General features: G+C 39.3%; 1 protein-coding gene across 4 annotated transcripts in view; it reads left to right on the forward strand.

Moving 5' to 3' along the window:
* The window catches only part of ADCYAP1R1 (ADCYAP receptor type I), a 118,131-nt gene that overhangs the window by 15,070 nt on the left and 90,884 nt on the right, over positions 1-12,177 (forward strand). The window lies entirely within an intron of this gene.

The raw sequence follows: 12,177 nt of genomic DNA on the forward strand, positions 1-12,177 counted from the left end.
TCTCTATCACTGCATGTTGTCCCTCCTTAAATCAAATTATACCCTGCAGCGATATAAACGTAAAATAGGAATTTAAGATAGGGTATGCAATCTGGCACTGTGGTTTTTTGTTTAGTTTTGTTTTCTAGTAATTTTGCAATGTTATTTTATGACATGTTTTATTTCTGAACTCTTTGAAACCTGCTTGAACTTCCACTCATGAAATATAATGTAGTCACAGGATTTTTAAGAATGCCTCATGAGCAGTGCATATGTAATATAAATTCATAGGTGCATGCATTTTGTGCTGCTAACAGAGTAGTTAGCAGAGCAGGGGCTGAGTCCCACCTATCTCCTACCCACATGATAGTCTCATGGGCTGTGCAGCTTATCTATGCACATGTTATGTGAAGCAAAGCATTCAGATAATGAGTCATGCAGGGATAGGAATCCCACTTTTTTGCAGGAGATGGTTCATAAGAACTTTGAGTTAGAATTTATAATGGCAGAGTATCCTGATACAGCAACTAGGAAATAATATTCTTAGCACATAAAATGTTAGGAAAGTAAAGAAAAAAAAAAAAAGGGAAATTTTAGGAAGGAGAAAAAGGGAGCTGTATGGCTAACAGACCTGCAGCTAGAACTAGTCTCAAATACATTGTTCTACACCAGCCCAAATGTTTTACACAGTGTTTACTCTTCCAAAACACCATTTCTACTTCTGGACATCCTATCCTACAGCAACATTAAAAAAAAAAATAGAATAAAATAAAAAGCAGGAGGGTTCAGGGTTGGTTTCTAACAGGGAAGACTTACTGGAGTGTAAGAAGGCTATAGCTGGCCCACTGTTAGTACATAGTAAGATTGCTGAATATTTTGCCCAATGCATCATGAGGACCAGAGTTTTCATCACATATTGCTGATTCTTATCTCAGCTCTCCTTCCATATAGCTGCTGCTCTCAACTCCTCTGAAAATGGATTTAGGTTGATGGGTTTGGATTTTTTATAGTGTCTAAAAAGAAAATCCCACTACATGTCAGACCTCATCTAACATATTCTAGAGTTCAAATTTTGTGATTAAAGAAAGGAATTGGGTGTGACTGTTCTTCTGTATCTCTCAAGATCCTGTGAAAATGCCAGTTATTTCTGTCTGCCTATTGTGGTTTTATTGTGGTTAGTACATGGGTACCTGCTGATAGTGTGTCTTTGTAAGTGCTTCTTTTCTATGACATATATGAAATTAATATGTTTTTATTGTTCCTTTGAAATACCAGGAATGGGAAATTGAAGTCCAAGTTTGTACTCCATCACCTGTTCACTGCATGTTCTTGAGAGAGGCACATTTGAACTGCACTTAAATCACAAGGCGTGACCCTAGTTCAGAGCTGCATGTTCTCAGATTCTGAAATGTTAGGTTACAGGGTTACAGACAAAAGCCAGATCTCCCGTTTTAAGTCATTATTTGTCAATATACATTAGTTGAAAAGTTGGCTCCTTTAATGAAACAAGTACTATACAACATGTATTGTGGCTTCTTACATTCAGTGATGTCTAGGGCATCTTTAAACAGGTATCATTTTTAAGCTTACAAATGCCCAAGACAGAAATGTTGCATGTGACTAAGTTACTATGAATCACAAACCTGCCGATATTGTCTGTTGTATCAGTGGAGGGAATTGTATTGGTGGAACTGATCACCCCTTTGGCAGTGATTTGTTTACTGAGGATTTAGCTATTCACTGTCACGATACAGCTACATATCCCCAGAGATTGTTTTCTGAGAATGATATTTAACTGTTACTGGTTCTTGCTAGATATTCAGCCAGGATTAAATCATGTGCCCAATGACAGTGCAATACTTCTTCTGGCCTATAAAATCTGGGGTGCTTAAGCTGAAAAGATAATGCACAGATAACAATTTCCAAGAAGTAGGGTGGGGATGGGATTCAGGATTACTATATCTAGAGCTGCACAAGTCACCTTGGGTGCTCATTTTTGTTACTAGCAAGAAATGAAAACTGACACTGCATCTCTCTCGATATCATGTTTATCATCCAGATAATTTAGACCATAAATATTGACCAACACTGAATGTCTAAAACATTAACTGGCTGTGAGAGGAGTGTCTGCTGATGCGTCTGAGCAGCATGACATTGATGCAGTCCTAAATACAGAAAGATAAGGTAACCATCGTTAGAGAATAAGAATTATTTATTAGAGAATCAGAATTAGAGGAGTAGGATTCCTATTTTATTAGATCACGTAATAAAAGTAGCATTAGTATCATCCTCTGTGGTATAAACACAGACTGAACAATTAGAGTGGTTAATAACTTAATACAGGGAAACTTTGGAATTTTGTATCGTGTGGAAAACCCAGTTGTTTCAGTATCTTTTTTCATCCTGCAGGACTATATTAATATATTTTTTCTTTTTCTTTTTTTTTTTTTTTTTCTCAGAAAGTAGATTGTATCACCTTTTAAAATTTTGATTCCAAAATAATGAAATATTTCACATTGACATCATTAAGCAAAGTAAAACCTTCCTTACCCCTGATCTGGATTACTTGAATGACACCGCAGTTTCTCAACTGATCAATGCAACATTTTATGTCATATTTTCTATTTGTAGCAATGTTAAATGGCTGTGAACATGGTCAACACATGGGAAACCACAGCTACATCATACTCTTCAGAGTCATGAGTTGGGATGTCAGAGGAACAAGGCAGCTCACGCACCATGGCTCTGCCAGCACTCTCCTTACAGCCACTGCTGTACTTTCCTCCCAGGCAGTGTCTATAGCCCAAGTACATTTAAAACTGCCTCTTAAAATGACTCTTTCTCTGCTAATTTGGTGGTGGTGGTTTTTCTATGTATGGCTTCACTGATCATCATTAGGAAGTTTTCCTGCATTGCCTCTCTTCCTTTCTAATTCCCTCTGCTGAGCTCCACACTGGCTTGTCTCACTGTGTTGGTGCTTGGACACACCATTCAGTCTGCTTCCTTCTTTCCTTCATGAATATGTACTTTATTCCCCTCCTTGAGTTTTTATAGTAAAATAGTGGTGAAACCCTCCAGAGATGAGAAGGAGAAAGAAGGGTTTGTTGAGAAAGCTACTCTAGGCACACTCTTTTGTGCAAAGATTTGATTCCTTGTGGGATTTGAGTGGAGTTTTTTGGTTGTGTTTTCTTTTTCCCCCTCCACTTTGGCACAATATCTAAGCCAATGCCTCTTGGCACTGAAAGGAAAAGGAGGGAAATTGAGAATGAGCTTGAGCACTTCCCATTAGCACTGTTGTAATGAGCTCTTTGCCGCTGTTCTTCAGCTTTCTTCCCAGTCCCAAAGCTCCTTTGGGGAATATGGGAGCGAGAGCTGTAGCACGATGCACTTGCTAGAGCCGCCTTTGGGGAAGAGTGAAAGGAAGGAATGTGTGTGATAGTTGAGGGCAAATAGCTTTAATTTAATTAGTAGATTAATTAAAGCTTTCTCCCTTGGGTAGGCTATATGTGTGTGTGGAGAAAGTGTTTCTGCAGCCTCCTGTAGCCGTTCATCATGCATTTCTGTTCCAAGTGTGACTCAGATGGGTTTTCTATTGAACTTGCTGGGAGCCTGCACAAAACAAATTTCCTGTCTAACATCTTTTCTCTTCAGGGTTTTGTTTAGATGTAATGAAGTATAAATGGGCAAATAATAACAAGTAATAACAAGAACTTGCCTTACAAATGAATGTGGCATCCGGCAGCATGACAAAGGCAGAACTCCTAAAACTTCACAGTTTCTCAGTGTCCTCACAGTGAGAGAACTCTTCTATGTTAGCACAGATTCCCTCAGCCTTCACTCAATGAAACTCATCAAGAGGTTTTTTTCAGTGTCATAAGCCATTCACGGCTATTTGGTACCCTTGAATCTGTACATAGGTCCTGATGGAAACAGTTTAAGGCCAGGTGTTCTGGACTGTATTAACAAGGTGATAGCCAGTAGATACAGGGAAGTGATTATCCCCCTCTGCTCAACACTTGCTGGGCCACTTCTAGAATATTATATCCAGTTTTAAGCTCCTCAATATATTAAAGATGTCAGTCAGCTGTAACAAGTTCAGAGGAGGGACATCAAGAAGGCTTGTGAGGAGATGGTGAGGAAAATGGTCTTGTTTAGCTACTGTAAGGAGAGAAACTTTTGGAGTAACCTAAGAGCAACCTTACAGTATCTATGAGGAAATCATCAAGAAGAAAGTGCCTGGCTTTTTTTCATGGTGCATGGCAGGAGAAAAATGGACTATGGGCATAAGTTGAAACAAGAGATGTTCATAATGAAGAGAGGCCTTTTTATGCTGAGGGTAGGTGAGCACTGGAGTAAGTTGCACAGAGGTTGTTCAGTCTCCATTCTTGGAGTTTTCCAAAACCTGGATGGAAAAAACCCTGAGAAACCTAATCTGATCCCATTGCTGACCCTGCTTTGAGTAGGAGGTTGACCTGAAGTCTTCTGGAGGTCCTTTCCAACCTGATTTATCCTGTGATTCCATGATTTTGTCTGAAAGACAAGTCACAGATAGTTGTCATGATCTCATAGCCACCAGAGACGAGGATGTCTGGATGAAGACAAAGGTGTATGAGGGACTGAAGCTTTAGACATAAAATTTGTAGAACAGGAAAAGAAGGTTATGAGAGTTTTAGGCTATATTTTATATCCTATTCATCTTGGATTGGTCTGACACCTGATATAGACTTCCAGGGGTACTTTAAACAGGGGACATTTCTTTCTGCATTGCCACTGCTGCCTGAAGAGTGAAAAAGTGTGCCTTTCCCAGAAATCCTCTGGAAACAACAGGAAAGAGGAACAAGCTTTCAGTCTGTTTGTACTACTCTCAGAAAAGCCAACTCTAAGGACAATGGTCAGGGATTTTCTTAGAGATCATTTGGAAGCAACATAACCACCTATTGAGAGTTTAGGTGGGAACCCAAGCTTCAGAGTAGACCAGTCTTTTTGTCAAGACAGGGGACCGGTTTAACAGAGCAAATCTGGGAGCTGGACAAGTGAAATCATTGTCAGCTATAAGTTTACCCCCCTGCATCAGTAGTTCCTCAGATAAGATGAACAGTGTGTTCCAGATTGGTCAGAAATTACAGAGTTCCTCTTTCAGTTCCTTCATTGCAGGTGTTCAGCTGAATCTGAACATCATATCCCAGATTTCTGTAAATATAAATATTCATTTCTCAGTGAGACACAATGTGTTAAAAAAGATAGATCCTACCCTCCAACTTCCATTCCAGTCATTTCTAGTTATTAATCAATCTGAACTGTTGTGCTGAATCTGCACAAAATAGTTACCAGAGGCTTGAGCAATCTCACCACAGAGACCAGAGGGAAAAAAAAAAAAAACAACTTCATTATTTAGCTTCCTTTGCCAATCACAGATTCCACAAATTTACAGATGCTTTACTTGCCTGCAACCCCAATTCAGTGAATTTGTGCTTGCCAAAGCAGTCACTTATGGAGGTTTGGCTGAGGCTTGGATCTACACTGGGTTGCTCTATTGCCAATGGCTCTGCCATGTTCAAAGACTGCCATGCCACAGCCTGTGTCAAAAATTGGTGAATATCTTAGAAGCAATTGTCAGTGATCTTTACAAGCCCTGCACCACGGATGTCCTACAGTGAAGCAACGCAACCCATTTTTGCTCCATACTAAAAGCTCTCGGAGGGGTGAGATTTTTCCCATTAATTTTTGGTCTGTTTTTTAAAGGGGTAGACCTTGCTTTGGAGAATTAAATCCTGAATACTTTTGAAACTAAGTGGGAATTGCAGTGTTGGCAGGAGACTGTCAGCTCTTCAGGCCTAGGTAGACCTCTGAGGAATAAAGGAGGAAGATATCTAGCATGTGTTATTGGGAACTGTACATCTAGAATTTTATCTTTGGAGGAGTCTCAGGAGCAATAGGACACAGCCATTTTGTGTAATACAATCAGCAGTCAGAAAGGGCTGTTGAACCTTTAGTTTCGTCTCAAGCACATAATGTCTAGCAAGATTCTGAAACGCTTTTTTAATCAGTGGTTGCATCCTGCCAGTACAAGATTTCAAGAAACATTGCTTGGTGTTGCCTGCTGTTAGAGATAGGATAACAGTATATGTAGTTTTAACTCAAGATGTCAGTTCCTGTAGAAGTCATCAACTATACTGAGAATGCTTCACTGTGCTCAAAGAGAGCTTTTTAAACTGATCTCCAAGATAAAAAGCCAGTTAAGGCAAACAGAAATGTTTAACCCATGTTGCATAACACATCTTTTGTCCAGAGTTACCACTTCAGAAGGTATCCACTGAGTGAAGGGAACTGTTGATTATGCTGCTCCTATTTTCTAATCTGTAGTGAGACATGCATCTCTCCAGGAGCCATTAGTGTTAGAAGATTACCATACCTTAAATTCATATAAGACAGTTTGAAAGAGATCAATGGATTTTTTTGGTAGTGTTCTCTGTTTGTAGAGGTTTTTTCTGAACAATTTGCTCAAAGCATGGTGTCAAAACTGTGCTGCAGACTGTACAATTGTGTCTTGGTTTGAATAAGTTTCTCATCACCTTACCCATTCACTTAGTCTGGTATTTTGAAATTACAGTAGTTTGGGTGACATTTACACAGGCAGACAAAAACACAATCAAGTAACAATGTAAGGCTTTCCTGGAGACAACAGTTAGTTGACTGCCAAGCCAGTGTTGTGGGTATCAGTAGTGATGTAAATCAGTTCTGAAAAAATCCAGATCATCAGAGGTCCTTCCCAAACACCTCTATTTTTAACACAGTGTTTTGCAAGCCTTAGCCCTTGTTTGACCAGTTAAATCATTGCTTGATAAGAACAGGGATTAAATCTAGTAATGTTGTTTCCATGACAAAGTGAGCTCCTTTTGGTCATGCTCACGTAATAATGTATCATTTTTTAAGCTAACTTTTTAAAACTGAAAGTCATAACAGAATTAGTAAAAAGTGTAATTAGGTATGAAGTGAGTGATCTAATCCTGGTGGATTAAACTCCTCTCTTGAATTACTTCAAAGAAAACATTTAAACAAAAGGTGAATCAGACTCTATTTCATCTCTATGTTGATGTAAAACACTGACCATGAGGGGTTTTTTGTTGTTGTTTCTTTGTTTTTTCTTATCTGTATTTCTTTACCCCCCTCTTTATTGTCATGGTACCTGATATGACGTATGGTGAATGGATGGAAAATGTTCTCATTCACTTTACAAAAAAAAAAAAAAAAAAATCAGAACTTTACAAGCATAATAAAGAAATGCAGAAGAGGAAAGAACAGCTAATGGTACCGAACTGCTATATTTCATAGAATCATAGAATGGTTTGGGTTGGAAGGGACCTTTAAAGATCATCTAGTTCCAACCCCCCTGCCATGGGCAGGGACACCTTCCACTAGCCCAGGTTGCTCAAAGCCCCGTCCAACCTGGCCCTGAACACTGCCAGGGAGGGGGCAGCCACAGCTTCTCTGGGCAACCTGTGCCAGTGTCTCGCCACCCTCACAGTGAAGAATTTCTAATCTAAATCTACCTTCTTTCAGTTTATCATTACCCCTCGTCCTACCACTAAACTCACTTATAAAGAGTCCCTCGCATCTCTTCTGTAGGCCCACTTTAAGTGCTGGAAGGCCACTATAAAGTGTACCCGCAGCCTTCTCTTCTCCAGGCTGAACAACCCCAACTCTCTCAGCCTGTCCTCATCAGGGAGGTGCTCCATCCTTTGGATCATCCTCGTGGTCCTCCTCTGGACCTCCTTGAGCAAGTCCTTCTTATGTTGGGGGCCCCAGAGCTGAACAGAGGACTCCAGATGGGGTCTCATGAGAGCGGAATGGAGGGGGAGAATCACCTCCCGCAACCTGCTGGTCTCACACATTTGATGCAGCCCAGGATACTGTTGGCTTTCTGGGCTGCAAACACACAGTGCCAGCTCATGTTGAGCTTCTTGTCAACCAACACCCCCAAGCTCTTCTCCTCAGGGCTGTTCTCAAACCATTTGTCTTTGTAGAAATGAAAATGCTAAGCAAATTGCACCGTTTACCATCACATTACCATTGTTACTATGACTTCAAAGCATATTTTGTGATCCTGCAGTTTCTCAAGAATACTGGTGACTTTTCTTACTTCTGTAGATCCACTGAGTTAACTTGTATACTGAAATCATATTTGAAAGCAGTTCTGAATATTCTTACAGAAAATAAAATGAGCAGAACAGTATTTTTTTAATAACTGAATGTATTCAAGAAAGTTCAGGTTTTTTGTCTAGACTGTTCTGCACTGTTGTCCCACAGAATGATTTGTCTGGATAACACTGAGATCTCTTTCACTGCCCAGCTTTGATGTGTTTAAAAATTTCCAAATACTTCCAGCCACCCAACCACCTCTTCTATGCACAATTCTTTATCAGTGACTATGAATGTGGCACAAAGATAATGTCCCGTTCATAGAGAATGTCCTGTTTTTCCTCTGAGAAGACCTGTATATACTTGATATAACTGATTAAATTATTCAAGTGGTGAAACATAAATGTCTTTTCCCATTAAAAATACCCTACAGTGTCAAAATATCCTGACAAAGGACAAACATAAAGGCCTGTGCATGCATCATGCAAGCAAGGCACATCAAATTGTCTAGACATCTATGTTTAGATTTCTGACCTGCTCACTTTGGGTATATCTGTATATTAGTGTCATATATACACAGTGCATAAGTCAGGACAGCTACCTCAGCATGACGTTGGGTTTAATTTCATATCCTTTGTTCCCATACAAGTGTTTAGGAGGCATCTTCCTAATGCAGTGCAGTCCTGCTCTCTTTGCTGTGTACTCACAGCCTTGTTTTGTGCTCCTGGGAAGTATTATCGGGACTGTTCTCTCCCTCTTTGCAGGTTAACTGGACACAAGGGTCCAAGGCACAATGTCAACAGCTTGTACCACGTCATGCCTGATGTGAGGCACAGTCTGTGCTACATGCTGGGAAGAGGTGCAGATCTCTTGCTGTGCCCTGTAGATCTTTATGCACCAAATCAGACAGCTTGACTTGTCTTTCCAGTATAGAAATCTTGGGGAAAGGAAGAAGTTGCTCTCAAAGTTACCTGCCTTTACCTGCCTTGCTCCCAGTATTTGAGATACCTGAACCAAAAGAAGAAGAAAGAAATCTCATTTAAATTTCCTGCTGGAATAAGACAGCAACACCTATTTATTTCTGTGAGCAGGGAAGTGTATGGTACTCTTCTGATCTGCACAATTCCTCCCACCTGATTCCTTTCCTGGAGCATTTGCATGTTTGAACAATGCCTTACCATAAAACTAAAATTTACTGATCTGATTTATACATATAGTTAGGGGAAGTCTGAAAGCAGCGCAGATGTGTTCACCTAGTTCTCAGCTCAGGTTTATGTACTAACAATGGCTTTCTTAATGGAAGAGTTCACAATGAAACAACACCTGAGAGTATGTGTGAAAACTTATGTAACGTAATGACATGATTATTATTAATATTACCATAATGTCAAGGGAACAATAAAGAGTTAAGTACTAAAAGTTCCATACAGCACATGCCAGTTTATTTTTGTAGTGTCCACCTTAATAAAAATAATGAAAAAAAAAAAAGCTCTTAGTTGTACATTTATAACGTCCTGGGTACCTGCTTTGGTCTTTTTGTCTTCTCTCAGAACTAAACAACTATTGATTGCATTTATGGTATTTGTATCTATATGCCTTTTCAAAACTGGTGTGAGTCAAACTCCTTCACTCCACCGAGAGTAATAATTATTTTTTTTTAAGAGTGAAATTCATGCACTATCAACTTGGTTTCTTGATTTTTCTAGTATGTGTCAAAATATTCTTTAGCTGCACATATCACTAATATCTTCTGGGAAAGGCTAACCAGACTGCCTGTACTGCACTCAGGAAATTGCAAATGTCCTTAAGGCAAAAGAAATGAAATCAGGAGGCCATGAAGTTCAAGCTTACACTTCCATTTGAATTGCGCTCTGCTGTTCAGCTGTGGAAGACTGACTAGACAGATTAAAGGCTCTACCACTACATAGTTAATGGAGAAACATGAAACATGGATCCTTTCAGGAAAACATTATAACATTAAAGCATGTCTGCATTCAACAGAGAAACCTTTTGTTATTAACAATGCAAACCTGCTTTATTTTCTCAGATAACGAGATTGATTATTAGCAGAGATGACAGGCAGCTTCTATTCTCTCCTCTGGCACTGAGGTTAACATTTCCTCCCTTTCTTTGCTTTCTGTCTCAGTTTCTGTGTTCCTCAATATTATATTTCTAAAATCTGTTGATGAAGAGTGCTACAAATTGGCATAAAGATGGTTATGGGAAGTCACATCAAAGTATTTTGCCAATAGTGAAAGTTTAAGGAAGGCTTACAGGGATGGGTGAAGAACATCGCTCTAGTGCTCTCTCTGTGCCCAGAAGTCTGCATTTCAAATACCTCCTGAGCCAGACTTACTCAGATACAGTTGACTAAATTTAGCCAGTTTAGTCAGATACATCTGACTAAATGTGCCTGTCTGCAAGGAAAACAATAAAATCTGAGCTTTTAACCTTAGGCTTTCTTTATAAACAATCAAGTCCTGGCCACTCTTTCATGCTTTTACTATAGATTGAATCTAAACCTTCTTCACAAATGTCTATGATTACCCCATAGGACATAAATATCTAGACATGGTGAGTTTCTTTAGTGTTTAGTATCCTTTGATGGACTTTGCGTAAATAAATAAATAAATAAATAAATAAATAAATGTACATATTTTGATCTCCTGTAACATTTAACATCTACAACATCAAGCTGAAAAGAGTTCTGCAGGCCTGCTTGCATAGACAATTTATATTGTAATTATTGTTGTTGTTATTGTTGTTATTATTATTACTAAATGACAGCTTTTCTAATCTGCACATGCTGAACTGTACAAAAACTGGTACACTGATGTACTGAGACAACCCCTGGACATTCCTTTCAGACCCGTGCAACTGTGGAAAGTGAATCACTAATAGTAGCAGAACCCTGATTTACTTGTTATTTCTCTTTTATCATCTTAAGAACTTGAATGCCAGCCAATGCAATTTTCCCAATCCTTGGAGAGGTTTATAGGATGATGTAGCAAAAGCCATTATGTTCTTGGGAGATCCTAGAGATCTGTGACAAAATGTATTTTCCAGGCCCTTGGGAGTCCTTAGAAAAGAACAGTGTTTGTTTTGAAGATAAACAAATCTAGTATGGTTATGCCTGGTGTATCCCACAAGGAAAATAGCTGAAATTTATTCCCGGGATCTTGGAGATGAAACTGTGTAGCATTATCAGTTTCTACAAAAGGGGAGTAAAGCTTTCCAGTAGACCTTCATTAGGAAACCCTCTGTCTTTGAAATAGGGGTGGTGACTTGTAACTGTTACAAGGTCAAAAGTGTACAAATGGCTCTATGCCTCCTAGCACACTCAAAAGCACAACACAAACACCACCAAACTAGGATTAAACGTGCCCTCGAATTTACTGTAATTGTGTATTGAGTGTGTGGTGGCAGTTCAATGCATTAGTGACCCAAACTGTTCACTCCGTTCCCCTATTGGGATGTGAGGGAAATAAAGTTGAACTGTGCAGATGGGACTCCAAAATAAACTGAAGCAGATTGAATTCAGGTATTGCTTTCCATCTTTACTTGTTCCTACTTAGCAAATAAGGGAAAACAGATCATTTGACAGGTACACTCAAATTCCTCTGTAGTTCTCCAACGTCAAGAGTGAAGGAAATGGGACAGGAAATATGAAACAGCAAAATTGCTTTAGTGAACCAGGGTGACATGTCCCGTCTTCAATTAGTGCACTGATTTTCATGGTGCTTTCCACAGAGTGATTTGAACCTTAGCAGTGTCCCTATAAATTGATCTAATGAAACCTGAGATTGTATTGCCCTTGAATTAATATCCCCTGGCCACTGCCTGCAGTAGGAATGAAATCTTGTATTGATTTCTGGGAATGGATCACATTCTTACTTTGTTGCTGCTTTGGGATTGCCTACATTCTGTTGGCTGAAATGTTCCTTTTATAAACTACCATCTTTTTTTTTTCTTCTCCACCCACCTCCCTCATTTTTTTCTTGTACTGTGCTGCCTTAGAGCCTTAAAGATGGGGGGGGGCTGAGATAAGAAACTGAGGCA

This window comes from Athene cunicularia, assembly GCF_003259725.1.
Source record: "Athene cunicularia isolate RWA chromosome 2 unlocalized genomic scaffold, athCun1 chr2_part1, whole genome shotgun sequence".
Taxonomy (NCBI): Eukaryota; Metazoa; Chordata; class Aves; order Strigiformes; family Strigidae; genus Athene; species Athene cunicularia.